This window comes from Balaenoptera ricei, chromosome 1 (assembly GCF_028023285.1).
Source record: "Balaenoptera ricei isolate mBalRic1 chromosome 1, mBalRic1.hap2, whole genome shotgun sequence".
Lineage (NCBI taxonomy): Eukaryota > Metazoa > Chordata > Mammalia > Artiodactyla > Balaenopteridae > Balaenoptera > Balaenoptera ricei.
The window spans coordinates 18,093,337-18,114,919 of record NC_082639.1 but is presented as its reverse complement, the minus strand read 5'-3'; the positions used below and the strand labels follow the sequence as shown (position 1 = coordinate 18,114,919).

Here is a 21,583-nt window from a genome sequence, read left to right as displayed (position 1 = left end):
ATTATTTAATCCACAGCCCATTTTAAATTTCATCAGTTGTCCCAATAATAATACCCTTTGTAGCTATTTGCTACCAATCTTGGATCCAAGCCAGGGTCACATGTTGCATTTAGTTATTAGTCTCCTTTCATCTGAAATTGTTCTTCAACCTTTCTTTGCGGTGTTTTTGAAGAGTACAAGCCAGTTGTTTTGTAGTTTGTTCCTCAGTTTGAGATGGTCTTAATGTTTCCTTATGATTGGGTTCAGGTCATACGTGCATATTTAGCAGACATACCACAGAAGTGATCTCATGTCCTCAGTGCATCATATCAGAAGGCGTATTTGCTGGTTTGTCCCAATATTGCTGATGTTAGCTTTAATCACTTGCTTAAGACGCTGTCTGCCAGATTTCTCCATTGTAAAGTTACTATTTTTCCCTTTGAAATTAATAAGTTATTTGTGGGGATATTCATTGAGAATATGTTCCTCATCGAACTTTCACCCACTAGTTTTAACATTATTCATTCTATACTTATTAGTTACTAAGGAAGAACTTTTCTTTCTCCCCTATTCATTTATCAGTATGGACTCATGGATTCTTATTTTATTCTATGATTTATAACCCATTACTCTCATGCATTATTTTACCGCTCAAATTGTCTCAGACTTCTGACCAGCTGTTTGCCTTGAAAACAATTTTACATGAACCATATAGTCTCCAAGTAGGATTTTTTTTTAAGAGGAAATGGGTCCTAATTGAAAAGGTAGAATTTAGCTTACTGGAAGGTAGAAATAATTAGGTAAGAAAAATTACTTTGGGCAATTTACAGTGACAAAAACACCCTATAGGGACTTCCCTGGTGGTCCAGTGGTTAGGAATCCACCTTCCAATGCAGGGGAAGCGGGTTCAATCCCTGGCCGGGGAACTAAGATCCCACATGCCGCAAGGCAGCTAAGCCCAAGCACCTCAACTAGAGAGCCTGCGTGCCGCAAACTACAGAGCCCATGTGCTCTGGAGCCTGCATGTCACAACTAGAGAGAAGCCCGTGCACCGCAGCAAAAGATCCCGCCTGCCGCAACTAAGACAGCCAGAAATAAATACTTTTTAAAAAACACCCTATATACTGAAGTGTGTTAAAATAGCAAGAAAAATAGCACAGCCACTCAGCAGTGATCAGAGCAGTTTCAGTCTAGCAGGTGAGGATGGGTGTATCCTTATGCGAAAGAAGAAAGAAAAATGCTGCTTGAGCTACTGAGTTGTTTCTGCCCTACAGCAGCCCATGGAGGTGATGGGAGGAGTGATGGCTGACCATAAAATCAGAATGTCAGTGCTGGAAAGAATCTTAAAGCTATTTGGTTTAGCTATTCTTTTTTTAAATTTATTTTTTATTTATTTGGTTGCACCGGGTCTTAGTTGCAGCAGGCGGGCTCCTTAGTTGTGGCATGCTAACTCTTAGTTGCGGCATGCAAGTGGGATCTTGTTCCCTGACCAGGGGTCAAACCCAAGTCCCCTGCATTGGGAACGTGGAGCACTAACCACTGTGCCACCAGGGAAGTCCCCTAGTTTAGCTGTTCTTAACCTCTTTGAGGACACAGTCGTTTTTGAGGATCTGATGAAAGCTATGAACCCTTTCTCTTCAAAATGCACATACAATATTAGGTACAAATGTGGAGGGTTCAGAAATTTATCCATGGATACTAGGTCTACTCAATTAACTTCATTTTTCCATAAACTTGCAATTTAAAGAAGAGTGTTTAATTTAAAAGAAGATTTTCACACTCTTAGAACAAATAGAAGTATGATGTGTTTCACTATGAGATCGTCTACAGATAGATTTTGTTTTACTCTGATGCTTCTCTGAAGGTTCAACAATCAGCTATCAGCCAAGAGTTTATGTCTTCAACAAAGAAGGACCATCTCAGAATCTCCCTTTCCCTACCCACTGGAAAAGAACTGTGCTAGTTACTTCAAACCGTTAACATGTTAAAGAATAGTTACAGGCTTCTGGTGTCATTGCTTAGACAACTTTCAGACTATAACAGTGGGCCAAGTTAGGATTTCCAGAACTCTTTTTAGACAAGAAGCAGGTGGCTTCATGAAATTGCATCCAAGATCTAGATTACACAGGACTGAATGAATTGATGAGAGATGATTATAGTTTGAAATATTACAGGTGTTTTTTAATGTTTTATTTTCTGTATATAAGGAAGCCTTTTACTTTCTTCATAAGCTATGTGTAACCCATGACAATTTAGTAGACTCTGCTTTTGCAAGCTGAGATGAAACTCCAAAAAAGGATCTTATTCTCATTGGCTCTTCCCTATTCCCCCCTCCCCCAGAAACTCTTACTGAGTCTTTCTGCTTTTCACGGCAGTATAGTTATTTGCATGGGTTTGTTAACAATATATCCTCCTTTTTTTTGGCCGTGCCACATGGCATTCGGGATCTTAGTTCCCCGACCAGAGATCGAACCCGTGCCCCCTGCAGTGGAAGCGAGGAGTCCTAACCACTGGACTGCCAGGGAATTCCCCTATATCCTCCCTTTTGCCATTCTATAATTTGAAAAATTCATTTTGCAGTCAAAGGCTTGCCTTGTCATATTTGAAAGTGATGCTTATTTAATTACCGCTTTTGATATGACTAACACTTTTAAGGAAATAGAAGCCAATGGCTTTCACAGCCCTCCCAGGAAAACTGACCTGGCACACAGTGAACAGTGTTCCCAGCCTCACAGGTGAATAAGGAAGGCCACTGCCTGGCAAGCCCCCAAATCTTAGATATTTGGAGGATTCAAGAGGAGAGGAATTTACCTAAACTTGAAGTCCAATCTGAGATTCCTTATGAAAATTTGCAACAAATTCATAAGGTCTATCTGGAAAGTTAACATTCTCACTGCACCTATGTACATAAGCAGGCCAAACCAAATGAGACCAATCTTATTCTGTGATCAAGAATAATCTTTCTTTGAGATTATTTTTTGGTAAAAGGGGGTATATTAGTTTCCTATTGCTGCTGTAACAAATTATCACAAACTTGGTAGCTTAAAACAATATAAATGTGTTACCCTACAGCTCTGGAGGTCAGAAGTCCAAAATGGGTCTCTCACTAGACTAAAATCAAGTTGTTGATAGAGCTGTGTTTCTTCTGGAAACACTACGGGACAAGCCATTTCCTTGCCTTTTCCAGCTTCTAGAGGCTGCCTGCGTTCCTTGGCTCATGGCCCCCTTCCATCTTCAAAGCCAGCAATGGTTGTCAAGTCTTTCTCATGATGCCAGCTCTCTGTTCTGACTCTTTTGCCTACCTCTTCCCAGGGAACCCTTGGGGGACTTCCCTGGTGGTCCAGTGGGTGAGACTCCACACTCCCAATACAGGGGCCCGGGTCCAATCCCTGGTCGGGGGACTAGATCCCGCATGCATGCCGCAACTAAGAGTTTGCATACCACAACTAAGAGTCTGCATGCCGCAACTAAAAAAAAAAAATCCCACATGCTGCAACTAAGACCCAGCGCAGGCAAAATAAATAAATAGATAGATAGATAGATATTTTTTAAAAAAAACCCTTGGGATTACACTGGGCTCACCCACATAATCCAGGGTAATCTTCCCATCTCAAAATCATCTGATTAGCAACCTTAATTCCCCTCTGCTGTGTTACATAACATATCTATTCACAGGTTCCAGGGATTAGGACATAGACATATATGAGGGGGCATTATTCTGCCTACCAAATTGAGAGACTATAGAGAAAAATTTATGCTTCAGCAGAGAACTGCATTGTTTAGAGCAGGAGTTGGCAAACTACTGTATATGGAGCAAATCCAATAGCCACTTGTTTTTATATCCCTTGAGTGGATTTTACACTTTTAAAGTGTTGAAAAAAATTAAGAATAATATTTTGCGACATGTGAAAATTATATAAAATTCAAATTTTACTGCCTTAAGTAAAGTTGTATTGGAACTCGGCCAGGTGCACTTGTGTATTATCTATGGCTACCTTCATACCTAAGGGACAGAGTTGAATAGTTGAAACAAGACCATATGGCCCACAAAGCCTAAGATATTTACTACCTGGCTCTTAACAGTAAAAGCTGACCCTGGTCTGGCACACACCTTTCCAGGTTATCTGATTCCAGCTTTTCATTGCCTTTGAACTACTTTATAACTCTGTGAATTGTAGAGAACTGATAGCAAAGTAAAATAATTCTCATCTATCCACATGCACATTCTGTCTGGCAGACGTTCCAGGGATTTTACTCCTTCACTGTGGAAGAATCTGGTTTTTCTTCCATTTGGACATTTATGTCAATATTCCTGATCAATAAATGTGTCTGTTCCTTGGATTCTCCTTTGAACTGGTTGTAACATCTTACCAGTTCCTTCACTGACAATGTGTTAAATGAAATCTTTAATATGTGTTCATTTTATACCTGAATGCAAATCATGATTCTACCCTTTTTTGAAAATGGTCCTTTAACATGGGCTATTCAGTGAGAGATGCAAAGATGCATGAGACCCAGCCTCAGCTCCTCCAAATCCAGCCTCTGCCCGGCCCCTGCTTTGGCCCTAAAATTTCCAAAGCTTCCAGAGATACCACAGAAATCATTCTGCTATTGGGCCTATTTAGTGATATAGCCAACACCAGGACTCAAGGGCCTGTACAAGGGAGGCACACAGAGGAACATGGACAGACTAGAACCTGTCCAGAGGTGAATAGCAATAGTCTGGGGATCCAAGTGCACAAAAGATGAGACTAGGGCTTCCCTGGTGGTGCAGTGGTTAAGAATCCACCTGCCAATGCAGGGGACATGGGTTCGAGCCCTGGTCCAGGAAGATCCCACATGCCACGGAGCAACTAAGCCCCTGCGCCACAACTACTGAGCCTGTGCTCTAGAGGCCGCGAGCCACAACTACTGAAGCCTGCACACCTAGAGCCCGTGCTCTGCAACAAGAGAAGCCACCACAATGAGAAGCCCGTGCACCGCCAACGAAGAGTAGCCCCCGCTCGCCGCAACCAGAGAAAGCCTGCGTGCAGCAACAAAGACCCAACGCAGCCAAAAATAAAATAAATAAAATAAACAAATTAAAAAAAAAAAAAAGATGAGACTACAAGGAGGCATTTTGCATGGTAGCAGAACAGATGGCCTTTGGAGTCAGACAGCCTACCTCGTTCCTGTCCTAGTTCTGCCATAATGTGATCTTAGACAAGTGACATGATCTCCTCTGATCCCACTCCTTCTGTATAAAGTGGGCATAATACAGATTACTTACAGAGTTGTTGTGAGAACTATATAAAGAAACTGCACTTGGTCCAAGGCCTCTCACGTGGTAGGCTTCAATAAATACTATCACCAGCAGGGGTAGCAAGTAGCTAACGTTGATGGGCACATGAATGCCATCTTCCAAAGATGGCAATAAACATTGCTACCATTCTCTCGGTCTTTACTATGGGGAAGGTGCTCCTTTAGTTCTCACAGTACCTCAAGGAAGTAGGCACTACTATTATAGAGCATAGTTTATTACTGAAGTACTGCCATGGGGAGAAAGGGAGCTGAATTACTCTGACTGCCCTAAAGTCTGAACTAACCCCAGTTGGTGGAAGTTTCAGACAGACAAGGGTTTGGTTTAGGGAAAGAGTTTTGAATGTCTGAAGCTGTTGCACGATGGAAAGGATTAATGGACTGAGGCAATGAATTCCCTATTACAGTGTTCAAGCAACAAGTTTTGGATAACACTGAAGATGGGATTTATAGGCTATATAGGAGTTTGGACTAGATGACCTCTAGATTTCTTTCCATTCAAATTCTGGATCCCTGTTTCTTCCCGACTTTGTCATTGATCTCCTCAGGCCCTGTACTCTCCCATAATCTGAGTCGTTCTTTGCCTCTCAGAAGCCTTCTAATCCATGTGGTCCCTAAAAAGTGTCCCAGTTTTATGTTCCTGTCTTTGTTCTCTCTTACGGTAGGTACAGATGGGAGGAGGGGCATCCCCATTTCACATGTCCCCTTGCAGCCATGCCTGCAATGTCCCCTTCTTTCCAAAACAGATTTCATTTCACCCCCTCCTCCATCATAAAGGCCAGGCCACTCATCACTGCACCGCTGGCCACAGTGGACCAGTCCAGGTCCATCAGTATTCCTCCCCAGATTTTTTTGAAGCTGAAGCTTGGAAGAGAAGTTTTCTTTCCTCCTGAGTACTAAAGTCAAGGGTAGAGGGAGTTCCCTGGCGGTCCAGTGGTTAGGACTCAGTGCTTTCACTGCCGGGGCCCAGGTTCAATCCCTGGTCGGGGGACTAAGATCCCAAAAGCTGCGTGGTATGGCCAAAAAAAAAAAAAAAAGTAAAGGGTAGAGGTGGAGTTGCTTGTGGCCATATTCCCCAACATGAGGCAGAAATACGAGAGTCCTGCTGGTACCTGAGGTTCAGAGCCAGCCCATCAACCCCTGTCCTTTCCACAGCTGGGCCAAGCAACCCCAACCTTTCTCTTTTTAGCTTAAGTTAATGGGTCACTTGCAACCAAGAGTTCTCTTCCATGGGTTTAACCTTTGGCCCACCAACCAAATGAACAACATGCATTAATATGTCTGAAGTCTAATTTACATAACAATGGTCCTCTCCCAAAGCACCGGGGTCTGCAGTTCCTTCCTCCACATCCTTGCTCTGCCCGCGAGGAGTCACTTTATTTGCTTGACCAGAAAAGTCTAAGAGGAGGAGCAGGGACCTTTCCTGAAGAGGAGGGGTTGGTCCCAAATGCAGTCCTGCCCATGGGTCCTGCCCATACCCATAACACCTGCCCCTGTGCCCTGGAACATTTGAAGGGATGAATGAAGGAACCAAAAATAGGACATTGCAGGTATTCCTCAAAGGCAACCTCTGTAGCAGTCAGGATTCTACAGTCTGATTACTGTGATAGGACCCTAAGTTCTGTTCTAGATTCTGCCACCTCTTCCCTGGGTAGAAGTGGGCAAGTCAGTGCTCCTTCCAGAGTCAGATTCCCACAAAGTTCATGAAGCCTCAACTCCAGGGCCCTCATTTGCACAGGCTGTTCAAGACCTTGTACCAAATTCCGTATTTGTAATTTTTCATCCTTTACTTAAATAGGGCCCTCCAAATTGTATACGCTTCAATACTTATGAATCCCAATCCATCTGGGCCCCTGTTTGGGCCTTGATCTCTAAAGATATAAGAGGAAAGGGTTGTTTTAGATGGTCTTGAAGATTCTTTTGGGCCTCACAGTCTGAGACTCTGCCAAACTGGAGTGCTCCCAGACTATTGGCATTCGGGGGAGAAGTCTTTGGCATGGCACATAGCACTAAAAAACCCATGTCTTGCTTGACACACATCAGTGGTTTCCCATTGCTGCTTAGGTCAAAGGAAAAAATTCTACCTTGATTTATGAAGCCCTGCCTGGCCTGGCTCTTACCTCCCCTTGCTCCACCCCCTTCTTGCTTTCTGAACTCCAGCCCCTCTGGTCTCTCTCAAGCCTGTGCTCCCCCAAACCACAGGGTGTTTGCACATGCTATTCTTTCTGCCTGAAATGCTTTTTCTCACTCCCATTAAAGCCCCCTGGGGGACTTCCCTGGTGGTCCAGGGGTTAAGAATCCGCCTTCCAATGCAAGGGACGGGTGTTCAATCCCTGGCTGGGGAACTGAGATCCCACATTCCTCGGGGCAACTAAGACTATGCACTGCAACTACTGAGCCCGCATGCCACAACTAGAGAGAAGCCCGTGCACCACAGCGAAGATCCCGTTTGCCTCAACTAAGACCAAACACAGCCAAATAAATAACTTTTTTTTTTTAAAGCCCCCTGGTTCTTTACTTTGTTAATTCCTACTTCTCTTTCAGGTCTTAGCTCTTCCCTGACTTCTTGGAGCCTGAGATGACCAATTCCCCTGTGTAACACCAAGTACCTCTCCTATATAGCATTTATCACCCTATAACTTTACATTGATCTCTGTGATTGCTTAATCAATATCCTCTTCCCCAACTAGACTGTAAGCTCCAAGGGGGTTGGGACTGGTTTGATTCTGCTCATCTTCACAGCTTTTTTTTTTTTGGTCTCACCGCACAGCTTTTTGGATCTTAGTTCCCCAACCGACCGGGGATCGAACCCGGGCTCTCAGCAGTGAAAGCACTGAATCCTAACCACTGGACCACCAGGGAATTCCCTCATCTTCACAGCTTTAACGCCCAGCTCAGTGCCTTACAACAGGGGGCCAATTTTGCCCCTAGGGGACATTTGGCAATGTCTGGAAACATTTTTGTTTATCAAGACTGGGGGATTGCTACTAGCGTCTGAGGCCCAGATACTGCTAAACATCCTATGATGCATAGGACAACCTCCTACAACAAAGAATGATTCTGCCCAAACTGTTAATAGTGCACAGGTAGAGAAACCCTGGCCTAGCACAAAACCCAGCCCAAAGGAGGGGCTCCGTGGATGTTTGCTGAGTGAATGAAGGAGAGAAATCCATCCAGCTTTTTGAGTGTGTTCCTTTTGAATGTGCCCCCAAATGATCTCAAAGATATGATTTGAGGCTTGAGTGTTGAAAAGGGGAAAAAACCTGCAGGACTGGAACTAGATTATTGCCTGATATTTCTGGAATGTAAGTAGATGTATTGGGACATCCTGGAGAGGGCCCCCCTATGTGAGGATTCTGGCACATGCACTGGCATGTGAAAACCAGAAAGCCCCTATGCCAGTAACATTAGAAGAGAAATCAATTCTCACTACCAACTGTGACTGTAAAAAGGCCAGAGCCCTGAGGCGGGGTGGGGGGGGGGGCGGTGGAGGCGGGGGAAGGGAAGTCACCAGGGGGAGGTTCAGGGAGAAGGGAGGGGGCTTCCCCTTCCATCCCAGCCACCAGGAAAGCTCAGCCCCCTAAGGCTACCTCACCAAGGGCCCCTCACTTAACACATCTTGAGAGCTATCTTATCTTTACACTCATACCTTCAACATCTAATCTGCCTCCAGCTCAGATCCTTGCTCTGAAAAATCTTAAATTCCATCTGTTCTTCCCACTCTCTTTGTCCCACACATGGTCCTGTCTTTCCTGTGTCACTGCAAAAGGGTGGCGTCACATCTCCTTGCCTCAGGCCATCCTCTCCTCTTAGCAAAGAGTTCCACAGCAGCAAAGCAGACATTGAATTGTACTCAGGATGATCATGATAGCTGCTCACATTTGTACATACGTCCATTTGCAAGTCATGCTCTCATCCGTGACCTCATTTCAATTCTTTGAGCCCATTTAGCAGATAAAGAAACAGATTCAGAGAAGGAGGTCTGTGGGCAGGCCAAGTAAATCATAAGGATAGGACTTCATTCCAAATCGAAATTTTAGAATTAGGATGGTGCCTAGCACATAATGGGTGTGTGAATGGAATAAAATATGAGCCCATGGATGAAGTACCACCACTCACTTTACAAGTGAGGAAATTGAGACCTAGGAAGGTTAAAATTACCTTGATAGCAAAACTAGGACTTGAATTTGAGACTTTTGATTCTTAGCTCAAAGCTAATAAAGCCTACAAGACTTCTGATTCTTAGCTCAAAGCCTAAAAGTCTAGACCTTTCCACTCCATACCCAGCTTCTTCCTCTTTCAGTAGAACTGGGGCCCATGAACTTTTTAAGGAAGATTTCCATCTAAAATGGAAATTGTTTTAAAGAATTTAATAAAGTTACCTTTGTGAAAGCAACCCAAGTGTCCATCGATGGATGAATGGATAAGCAAAATGTAGTGTATACATACAATGGAATATTATGAATCCTTAAAAAGGAAGGAAATTCTGACATATGCTACCACATGGAGGAAACTTAAGGACATTATGCTAAATGAAATAAGCCAGTCACAAAAAGACAAATACTCTATGATTCCACTTATATGAGGTAGAGTCGTCAATATCATAGAGAGAGTAGAATGGTGGTTGCCAGGGACTAGGAGGAGAGAGGGAATGGGGAGTTACATCTTGTTTAATGGGTACAGAGTTTCAGTTTTACAAGATGAAAGAGCTATGGAAATGGATGGTGGTGATGGTTGTACAACATAGTGAATGTATTTAATACCAACATTATGAATGTACACGTAAAAGTGATTAAGATGGTAAATTTTATATGTGTATTTTTAAAATAAATTTATTTATTTTATTTTATTTATTTTTGGCTGCACTGGGTCTTCGTTGCTGCGCACAGGCTTTCTCTAGTTGCGGCGAGCAGGGACTACTCTTCGTTGTGGTGCGCGGGCTTCTCATTGTGGTGGCTTCTCTTGTTGCGGAGCACGGGCTCTAGGCACGCAGGCTTCAGTAGTTGTGGTGCAGGCTCAGTAGTTGTGGCGCACAGGCTTAGTTGCTCCGCAGCATGTGGGATCTTCCGGGACCAGGGCTCGAACCTGTGTCCCCTCCATTGGCAGGCGGATTCTTAACCACTGCACCACCAGGGAAGCCCTGTTATGTGTATTTTACTATAATTTTTCTAACTGGAGAGAAAAAAAAGATTGAGTTATCTGGATAATTCCCCATCTGGGCAACTCTATAAACACACAGATTAAGGAGGTATCACCATTGCCACTTAACTATGTCAAGTACATCATTGCTACTTTGATTGTGGCTTTGGTGGTGGCTTGGGAATTAGGTTAATTTGCACATGTTGGTAGAAGTCTGAGAGGTGTTACCAAATCTTTCACGCGTTCTTCTTCCCTAATTTGTCTGTAAGCTTCACTCAAGGGAGAAATGGGTGTGACTTTCAGTGTTTCTGGCGTTCCTCAGCCACCTCCTGCAGAAGGACATAGGTTGAGGCAGGATCCATCCTCGAAACTGGCCTAGTATAGCTTCTCTCCAGATCGGTCTTTGGGGGCTCCATGCTTCATTCATCCTAAGTGCGGCAAAGACTAAATAAAAGCTCCATCATAGTGTTGTGCTGGGGAGACAAGGTAAGGAATAAGGCAGCCTTAAGGTGAACTGAACCATCTCCCTTTTCCCTCTTTAAGGTGAGGCGGGAAGCTTGGGGCAGGGCTCCATCTGTGTTTCCTAATTCGAGGAAGTTTTGTAATGCAAATCCAGGCAAGGAGGGGGAAAGGCTCCTTTGGCACAAGGAGAGCAAGAATGGAGTTACTGTTTCACAGCAAACAGGATGAAAACAATGGTGATAGGAGAATACCAATTTCTCATTCAGATTAGAAAGGTATGATCTCCAGGGGGAAATCAGTTCTTAGTGGAGGGGTGTTTGCTCTCAGATATTTATCAAACTAGAGATTCAGCCTGGAGTGGAAGCACCCACCGCTCTCTTCCCCATCCGTGGAACAAGGGCTCACCCCTTGCCCTGGACAAGGATGGCCTAAAGAGAACTGAAAATGAGAGAAGAGAGTCTGGGAGCACAGGAGTGTCTGTGCAGGACATCCTCTCTTCACCTCCCAGGTAACATTTGTAATGCTAAAAGCTGAACAATCCATTCCCCCTTTCTACCATCTTCCCAGGGGCAAGAGAGATAACTGATGTGAAAGTCGGGTACAAAATGCTCTTCAGGTGTCATCCATGACCACCCAAGAAGAGTCTGCCAACCTCTTTCTCCAGGTTTCCTCTCTCCAGCACAAGTTTTCTCAGCTGAGGCACTACTGACATTTTGGGCTGCAAAATTCCTTCCTGAAAACCACTGCTCTGGTAGAGGCACAGGTGGATTTATTGGGTTGCTAGTGAAGCTGTGGTCTCAGAGCCCTTCATTTGCACCAGCACCTTCCAAAGTCCTAGGAGAGGCCCTAACAATGAGTTCAGAGAGTAAACATTTTTGCAAAATTTGCAAACACAAGATAGTTTTACTTGCAATGACTTGAGACCACTCACTCCTCCTTTTACTCCGACACTTTCATACCAAAATTTATGCTTCTAAGGTTTTATCCTTTTTTAAAAAATTGAAGTATAGTTGATTTACAATATTATATTAGTTGGAGGTGTACAAAATAGTGATTCAGTATTTTTGCAGATTATACTCCATTATAGGTTATCACAAGAAAATAAGTATAATTCCCTGTGCTATACAGCAGTGGTCCCCAACATTTTTGGCACCAGGGACAGGTTTCATGGAAGACAATTTTTCCACGGATGGGGGCGACAGAGGGGGGGATGGTTCAGGCAGTAATGCGAGCGATGGGGAGCGTCAGATGAAGCTTCACTCGCTCACACCTCCCACCCTGCCCCGCCCCGCCGCTCACCTCCTGCTATGCGGCCTGGCTCCTAACAGGCCACGGACGGGGGTGTTGGGGACCCTTGCTATACGGTATATCCTTGTTGCTTATCTATTTTATATACAGTAGTTTGTATCTGTTAATCCCATACCCTTAATTTGTCTCTCCCTCTTTCCCTCTCCCCTCTGGTAACCACAAGCTTGTTTTCTACACCTGTGAGTCTGTTTCTGTTTGGCATATACATCCATTTGTATTATTTTTTAGATTCTACATATAAGTGATATCTTACAGTACTTTTCTTTCTCTAACTTATTTCACTAAGCATAATATTCTCTAGGTCCATCCATGTTGCAAATGGCAGTATTTCATTCTATTTTATGCCTGAGTAATATTCTATTGTATGTATGTAAATGTACAATACATCTTCTTAATCCAATTGTCTGTTGATGGGCACCTGGGTTGTTTCCATGTCTTGGCTGTTGTAAATATTGCTGCTATGAACATTGGGGTGCATGTATCTTTTCGAATTAGTGTTTTCATTTTTTAAGGATATATACCTAGGAGTGGAATTGCTGGATCATATGGTAGTTCTATTTTTAGTTTTTTAAGGAACCTCCATACTGTTTTCCATAGTGACTGTACCAATTTACATTCCCACCAACAGTGTATGAGGTTCTCCACATCCTCACCAACATTTGTTATCTGTGTTCTTTTTGATGATAGCCATTTTGACAGGTGTGAGGTGATACCTCATTGTGGTTTCGATTTGCATTTCTCTAATAATTAGCAGTGTTGAACATCTTTTCATGTGCCAGTTAGGCATCTGTATGTCTTCTTTTTTTTAAACTTTTGGCTGTGTTGGGTCTTCGTTGCCACGTGTGGTCTTTCTCTAGTTGTAGCAAAAGGGGTTACTCTCTGTTGTGGTGCACGTCCTTCTCATTGCGGTGGCTTCTTTTGTTGCAGAGCACAGGCTGGCTCTAGGCGCACGGGCTTCAGTAGTTGTGGCACGCGGGCTCAGTAGTTGTGGCTCGCGGGCTTAGTTGCTCTGCCGCATGTGGAATCTTCCCAGACCAGGGCTCAAACCTGTGTCCCCTGGATTGGCAGGCGGATTCTTAACCACTGTGGCAGGCGAATTCTTAACCATTGCACCACCAGGGAAGTCCCACCATCTGTATGTCTTCTTTGGGAGAATGTTTATTCAGGTCTTGTGCCCATTTTTTGATTGGGTTCTGTTTTTGATACTGAGTTGTATGGGTTGTTTGTAACATTTTGGATATTAACTGCTTGTCAGTCACATCATTTGCAAATACTTTCTCCCATTCCGTAGGTTGTCTTTTCATTTTGTTGATGGTTTCTTTTGCTATGCAAGAGCTTTTTAAGTTTAATTAGGTCCTGTTTGTTTACATTTGCTTTTATTTCTTTTGCCTTTGGAGACTGATCCAAGATAATATTGCTACAATTTATGTCAAAGAGTGTTCCATCTATATTCTCTTCTAGGAGTTTTAGGGTTTCAGGCCTTACATTTAGGTCTTTAAACCCACTTCGAGGTTTTTTGTATACACTGCAAGGAAATGTTCTCATCTCATTGTTTAACAAGTGGCTGTCCAGTTTTCCCAGCACCACTTGTTGAAGAGACTGTCTTTTCTCCATTGTATATTCTTGCCTCATTTGTCATAGATTAAATGATCATAGGTATGTGGGTTCAATATTTTTATAGATTTATACTCCATTTAGGGGCTTCCCTGGTCAAGAATCTCCTGCCAAACCAGGGGACACAGGTTTGAGTCCTGGTCCGGGAAGATCCCACATGCCACAGAGCAACTAAGCCTGTGCACCACAACTACTGAGCCCACGAGCCACAACTACTGAAGCCCACGCGCCTAGAGCCTGTGCTCCACAACAAGAGAAGCCACCGCAATGAGAAGCCCGCGCACCACAACGAAGAGTAGCCCCCGCTCCCTGTAACTAGAGAAATCCCCTGCGTAGCAATGAAGACCCAAAGCAGCCAAAAGTAAATACATAAAAAGTAAATAAATTTATAAAGTTATTACAGGGAATTCCCTGGCGGTCCAGTGGTTAGGACTCCACACTCTCACTGCCAATGACCAGGGTTCAATCCCTGGTCAGGGAACTAAAATCCCACAATCCACGTGGTGCGGCCATAAATAAATAAATAAGTTATTACAGAATGTGGCTATATTTCCCTGTGCTGTCCCTGTGTTGCTTATTTATTTCATCCTTCTCTTAAAAATGGTCCCCGGATGGGGTTCAGGACACACTACTCCAAAATATGGCACCTTGGCATATTGAGTATTTTAAGCTGAAGGATTTGAGAAAACACAGAATCGGGAAGGTCATTCTGACCTCCTTCCCTTGGCCTTCTTCCCTGAAACATTCTTCCCGCAAAGCCCTCAAGTAAGAGGTGCCCTCTCTGTACCCGGCACTGAGCATCCTTTCCTCGCATCCTTCTTTCCTTATGAAGACTCCCTCATATCACGTAAACTTACATTCAATAAACTCGTATGCTTTTCTTCTGTTAATCTGTCTTTGTCAGCTTAATTTTTAGACCCAGCCAGGGATTCTAAAAGGGTTGAGGAAACATTTTCCCCCTCCACACACTCCCAAAATAGCCTAAGCTTCAGGTCCCATAAAACCCAGATCTATCTGACCCTGGAGTTGGACAACCTTGGGTTCAAATCTTGGCTCTACCCGACCCTAACTTATTCAAGATTTTAAAATCTCTTTGAGTCTCAGTTTCTGCATTAGAAAAATGGGGGTTTATTGATGGTGACTCCTTTTTTTTTGGTCGTGCTGCTTGGCTTGCAGGATCTTAGTTCCCTGACCAGGGATCAAACCTGGGCCCCCAGCAGTGAAAGCGCGGACTCCTAACCACTGGACTGCCAGGGAATTCTCCATGGTGACTCCTCTTAAGATTCCTGTGAAAACTAAGTGAGGGAATTCATGTAAACTGCTTAGCCCCCTGCACAGGACAACCAAGCACTCAAAAAATGGTGACTATTATGAAGGGGGCAGTGATGTTTTCTCTATGGGTGGAAATCAAATGGACCACTTGACTTGGGGGAAGGACCACCAGCTTCCCGAAGGTGGGAGACCAAGATGACACTGAGGGGCTAAAATCTTTGGCTAGAACGTCACCAGGGAAAATGTCTGGTTTTCAAAACAATGATGGGGTATTCAAGCTTATAGTCTGGTCTCCACCACAGAGAATTACAGAGAACAGAGGACCCAGAACTACCTTCGCGGGCATCTTATTAGGAGGAGCTTCTCTTTGGATGGATCCCCTCAGTGTTCTGTGGGCAATTGACTCTCTGCAGACCCCCTGTTTAAATAGATGCAGCAGGGACTTCACTGGTGGCTCAGTGGTTAAGAATCCGCCTGCCAATGCAGGGGACATGGGTTTAAGCCCTGGTCTGGGAAGATCCCACATGCCACAGAGCAACTAAGCCCGTGCGCCACAACTACTGAGCCTGCGCTCTAGAGCCTGCGAGCCACAACTACTGAAGCCGCATGCCTAGAGCCATGGTCTGCAACAAGAGAAGCCACTGCAATGAGAAGCCCCCACTCGCTGCAACTAGAGAAAGCCCGCACGCAGCAACGAAGACCCAACGCAGGGCCTTGATAGGTATTGGTATTAATTCTATTTCTGAAACTGGATGGTGGGTTCAGGGATTTATTATGATTCTTTTTTTTTTTTTTTTCAGGATCCTAGTTCCCCAACCAGGGATTGAACCCAGGGCCACGGCAGTGAAAGCGCGAGTCCTAACCACTGGGCCACCAGGGAATTCCCTGTTATGATTCTTTACACAGTAAGATACATTATATACACTTCTTTTGTTCATATGGTGTGTTTTGCACTTTTATTTAAGCTTGAGAACCAAATATATGCAGCATGGTTCTCCCTTGCCTCTGCCCCTGGTTCACCATAATCTCCTGGGCCTCAGTTTCCACTCATGTAAAATGGGCTCTCTGGACTCCCTTCTGGTTTTAACTGTGTATATAAGTCTATGAAACTCTTTGCCAAATGGAAAAGAACATTAAGAACTTGAGTCTGACAGCCTGTCTGAACACCTCCCCGCTCAGCAGCAAAATGTATTTCTGTCTTGACATCTAAAATGGAAGCTTAATTGCTAATGAATGGCTGACAACGGGTAAATGCGTTTGGGGTGGATTAGGAGAACTCAATCTATAATGGGCATCAGATGCTGCTCTAGAAAGTTGGGCTTTCAGAGAGTGAAGTAGGGGGCCTACGGGCAATGGAGAGAATGTCAGCCTGGCTGGGGAAACTGTGGGCCCTGGGAATGGCAGCCAAGTCCTCCACAGCCTGTCAGCGAGAAGTGACAACAGAGACAACATGTGCCACTTAGAGGACACTTGCTGTGCCCCCTACTGCACCAACTGCCTTTGTGCATTATCTCATGTGCTGCTCCTGACAACCCTATGGTCTAATGACGAATATCATTTATTGAGAATGTAGTTGTGCCAGGCTCCATCCTGAGCATTTGTTGTAAACAATCTATGTCCTCACACCTCTAAGAGGTAGATACTATTATTATCCCCAAATTACAAATGGAGAAACTTAGGCACAGTTGCCCAAGTCAAATGTAAATGGAGCTAGGACCTGAAACGAGTAGTCTGGCTCCGGAATCCATGCTCTTGATCTTAACTTCTATACCTTTAACTTTTTTTGGGGCCACGCTGTGCAGCTTGCAGGATCTCAGTTCCCCGACCAGGGATTCAACCCGGGCCGTGGCAGTGAAAGCCTGGAATCCTAACCACTGGACGGCCAGGGAACTCCCACCACAGACAGTTTTGATGGCAATTATTACAGATTCACTTTATCCTAAAATAACTGATTCTAAAGAGATAGCAAATTCTTACTTCACAAGAGGACACAAACAATGTAATTGTAAAGGTAAAATAATAATGACAGCTAACGTTTTTGAGTGCTTACATGCTACCTACCATTCTAAATAGTTTATGTGCATTATCATGAATCCTTACAATCACACTGTAAGGTAAATGTTATGATTAAACCCGTTTTTCAGCTAAGTTAACTGCTATACCCTTCACTTCTGCACTCTGCTGTCTTTCAGGATTGTTCTGAAGGAGGTGCTATTATTATTTCCATTTTATGGATGATGAAACTGAGGCTCAGAGAGGTCAATTACCTAAGGCTGCATAGCATTTAAGTGACAGAACCAGGATTCAATCCCGGGTTGATGTGTTTTCAAAGCCCACGTTGTTCACCATCACCCCGTATTACCTCTCTAGGTAAGTTACCAAGGGGCCTCTGTGTGCCCAGCTGTGTGCTAGGAGCAGCTGGGGAGACACAAAGTAAGAGAGAGAAGTTGTGGAAGTGCTGTCAGGCGGGACACACCTGTCTTTGCTCTGGAACTGTCACTAATTCACTGTGTGGCCTCAGGCAAGTCAAGGCCCCTCTCTGGGCCCCTGAGTCCCATCTGTAAATGAAAGGTTGCATGTTCTCCCAGTTGTGGCCAGGACATGTCCAGTGATGTGGGAGAAGGATATGAGGGCCTGACAAGGAGCAAAGAAGGAGATGATTCAGTTGCTTCAGACTCCCAAGGAGGACAGAAGACTCCAGGGTGGAGATGCCCCACGGCTTAAGTCAGAGAAGCCTCTTATCCCAGTCTCCTCATTTCTTCCCAGAGGAGAAAGACCAGGAAAAGGAATGATGGGAAAGGGAGGCATGTGCATGAGTTTCCTGTCACTGCTGTAACAGATTACCACAAACGTGATGCGAGAAATTTACTCCCTCACGATTCCAGAGGCCAGAAATCCTAAATCATGGTGTCAGCAGGGTAGTACTCCTTCAGGAGGCTCCAGGGAAGAATAGTTCCTTGTCTCCTCCAGCTTTGGTGGCTTTCAGCATCCCTTGGCTTGTGGCTGCATCTCTCTCTGCTGCATTTTCACATTGCCTTCTCCTCTGTTTGTGTATCTAATCTCCCTCTGCCTTTCTCTCTCTCTCTCTCTCTATATATATACATTTTTTAAACAGGTGACCTGTGACTTTATTATTAATTCTATTGCTATACATTTTGCGTATGGATATATTTTCCCCATTTTTTTATTGTGATACAATACACATAAAACAAAATTCACTATCTTAGCCATTTTTTAAAAAATATATTTATTTATTTAGGCTGTCCTGGGTCTTAGTTGCAGCACACCAGATCTTTTTTTAGTTGCGTCATGCGGATTCTTAGTGTGCCATGTGGACTCTTAGTTGCACCATGTGGGATCTAGTTCCCTGACCAGGGATCGAATGCAGGCCCCCTGCATTGGGAGCACAGAGTCTTAACTACTGGACCAGGACCCCAGGATCTGGGACCAGGGAAGTCTCATATCTTAGCCATTTTAAGTTCAGTAGCATTAAATATTCATGGTGTCATGCAATCATCGCCACTATCCATCTCCATAACTCTTTTCTTTTTTTTTCCATAAATCTTTTCATCTTGTAAAACAAAAACTGTACCCATTAAACAATGACTCCTCAATCCCCCCTCCCCCTAGCCCCTGGCAACCACCATTCTACTTTCCACCCTATGTATCTGACTATTCTACGTACCTCATGTAAGTGGAAACAGAGTATTTGTCTTTTTGCGACTGGCTTGTTTCACTTAACATAATGTCCTCAAAGTTTTCTCCATGTTGTAGCATATGTCAGAACTTCCTTCCTTTTTAAGCCTGAAAAATATTCCATTGCATGCTTATACCGCATTTTGCTTATCCATTCATCCTTTGAAGGACACTTGGGTTGCTTCCATACTTTAGCTATTGTGAGTAACGCTCCGTGACAAGGTCACTTGTGATTGTATTTAGGGCTCACCGGGATAATCCAGGATAATCTTCTCAATCTCAAAATCCTAAATTTAATTATATCTGTAACAACCCTTTTTCAAAATAAGGTAACATTCACAGGTTCTGGGAATTAGGATATGAACCTACCTTTGGGGACCATTTTCAACCAGGGTAAGAGGAGTGGAGGAACAAATGAAGATGGGGAGAGGTGTCCACAAGTGGTGATTTTCAAGCCCCTCGTCTGTGCCAAAATGCCTAATAATTGCCCTCGACTGCCCTGTCTGGTTCCTTAGTGAGTCTGTACAGATTTGTACGACACTCCCAGGTGAAGTGTCCAGATTCTGTCCTTCTCAGGCCCCACAGGGCGCAGCAGCAGTGAGGTCGGCACACATTCACTGCTGATTACCGTCCTTAGCAGTCTCTGTAGCCTCAGGCTCTGACACACAGTGGGCAATCCTGGAAGTGTTGAGTGGAACCAGGTGTTTTCCAAGTCCTCTCCAGTTCTCCCTATTTTCCAACTTTGTGTCAGTGACAAGCTGGAGCAGGAGAGGCCAAGGAGGAGCCACAGTGAAAAATGCACCGTGACTTGGGCACATCCAGGCGCGGAGTCTGGGGGAAGTTCAGCCGAGCATTTCATCTGTGATCCCAGTCCTTCCCAGACAGGATTCAGCCTCTTCTGTTTCTCTTTTCAGTCTCAGCCGGCCCTGTGGATGCTCTCTGAGGAACCACTTGTCTGAAAGCTGTCATGAGCTGAGCAGGTCATTGGCTGACCAGCCCGGAAGAGTCCTGTTCCTCAATGTCCTCAGGCGACCACAGCGCTGAGTAACACGGAAGGAGGAGGCTGGGCCAGAAAGCACCTGCAGCTTTGCAGGGAGGCCTTGAGTCAGCTGTGAGGGAGCAGTTCCCCACCATCCTGCCCTCCCCACCACACGCACACATTTGCCCACAGGCTGTCACCCTTTTTTTTTTTCTCTCGCCATGATGGACCAGTTTTGGAACTTATGACATCAATGGATGAAGAACCCATAACTTGGGTGGCCTATAAGGTTTATTTTGTATACTCTGTTTTCTCCCAAAAATAGATTTGAAGGACCATGAGGTCGTTCAGAGTGACCTAGCCTGGGCTGGCACTGAGCAAAGTCGTGTTTCCCTCTTCTTGCCCCCAGGACATGCACTTTCCTACACCAGGTCCCAATATTGTGGTCCTTCCCAGCTGTATGTCACCCAAGCCCAGCTGAAGCTTGACTGGTCAATGACCTTTCTCTGGGGTATTTGCATTTGAGAAGCACGGGAAGCCCCAGCAGCCTGCTTCTTCCGGCCACAGTTCCCAGGAGCCAGGGTTCTGGGAGATGGTCCCAGATCACCTTTTGTACATTCAATCAACAAACATTCACTTGTGCCAGGACCTGGGATACAGTGAAGAAAATAAGGATCCTGCCCTCAAGGCCTCACCAATTATTGGGGAGACATGCAAATTACAAATAAGATCATTGCAATATTGGAAATGGGAACAAAGTACTAAAGGAGGCCAATAATAGGAGCTGACATTTACTGAGCGCTTACTATGGTCTGGAGCTCTGCTATGTGCTTCCATTACAACTTATCACATTGGGACTTCATGATGATCCTGTGAGACGCTCATTTTACAGATGAACAAATCAAGGCTCAGAGAGGTAAAGCAATCTGAAAGGTCCCACAGCTCATAAGTGCTTGAGTCAGATCTGTCAGACTCAAATCTGCCTGAGAAGTCAGGGAGGCTTCACAGAGGAGGCAGCTTTTAATGAGACTTGGAGGGGGAGTAGGAGATGGCCAGGAGGAAAAGTTGAGAGGGGTGGGAGAGGAAGACAGCATTTCAGTTGGTAGGAACCAACTAAAGCTCAGCAATTTCAAGGAACGGGGAGGGTGAGTGCTTCCTTTTACTCCCTCTCCACCTCCCATGCCCCAGAGTTACCTACCCCAGTACAGAATCTGCCCAGGATATTCATACCCACCTGGAAGCCTGTGTCTTCTTAGCAGCGATATTGGTCTCTCCCTTACCTCTCTGGCTGGAAGGAGGTAGAGTGACAAGAGCACATGTTTGGGACTAAACCCACCTTGGTTCAAATCCCAACCTGGTAACTTCCTAGCTGTGAGCAAGTAGCTCTCCCTCCCTGAGCCTCTGTTTCCCCACCTATGATAGGGGGCTAACACCCTGCAGCCTGTTCTAATAATGAAAAACCAAGAGGATGTGGCCAAACCTCCTGGCACCGCCCTGGCACAGTAAACAGCAGCTGTTATTCTTCTTAGGAGGTGCATGGATGACTGCTTCAATTCCAACTAGTTAATTTCAGGGGCGGAAACATTTTCCATGGAGCAGATGCCCACTGGCTCTAATGACAATCTATGGGCAAAAGTCTCTGCAGGGAAAAAAAAAAAAATCTCTGCAGGATGCAAAGTCTAAAAATTAAACGAAGCCTGAAACTTAAACAAGCCTAAAAATTAAACGAAACAATTCATGTATGCAGAGTGCTTTGTCCAACATCTAGCACGTAGCAGGTGGTGCTCCAGAAATGAGAGGTCTCCCTAATATTTATAATTCAACAAACTTTCTTAT

At 44.5% G+C, this 21,583-nt stretch overlaps 1 long non-coding RNA gene across 2 annotated transcripts; it reads right to left on the bottom strand.

Moving 5' to 3' along the window:
* Positions 1-10,085: 10,085 nt before the first annotated feature.
* LOC132360768 (uncharacterized) lies at positions 10,086-21,152 on the bottom strand. Of its 2 annotated transcripts, none has more exons than XR_009501177.1 (3): positions 20,982-21,152; positions 10,645-10,889; positions 10,086-10,449 (listed from the first exon to the last, which is right to left on the bottom strand). It is a non-coding gene; the product is annotated as an uncharacterized LOC132360768 (long non-coding RNA). The 2 variants fall into 2 exon arrangements; XR_009501175.1 differs by having other exon boundaries at positions 10,645-10,844.
* Positions 21,153-21,583: the final 431 nt, after the last annotated feature.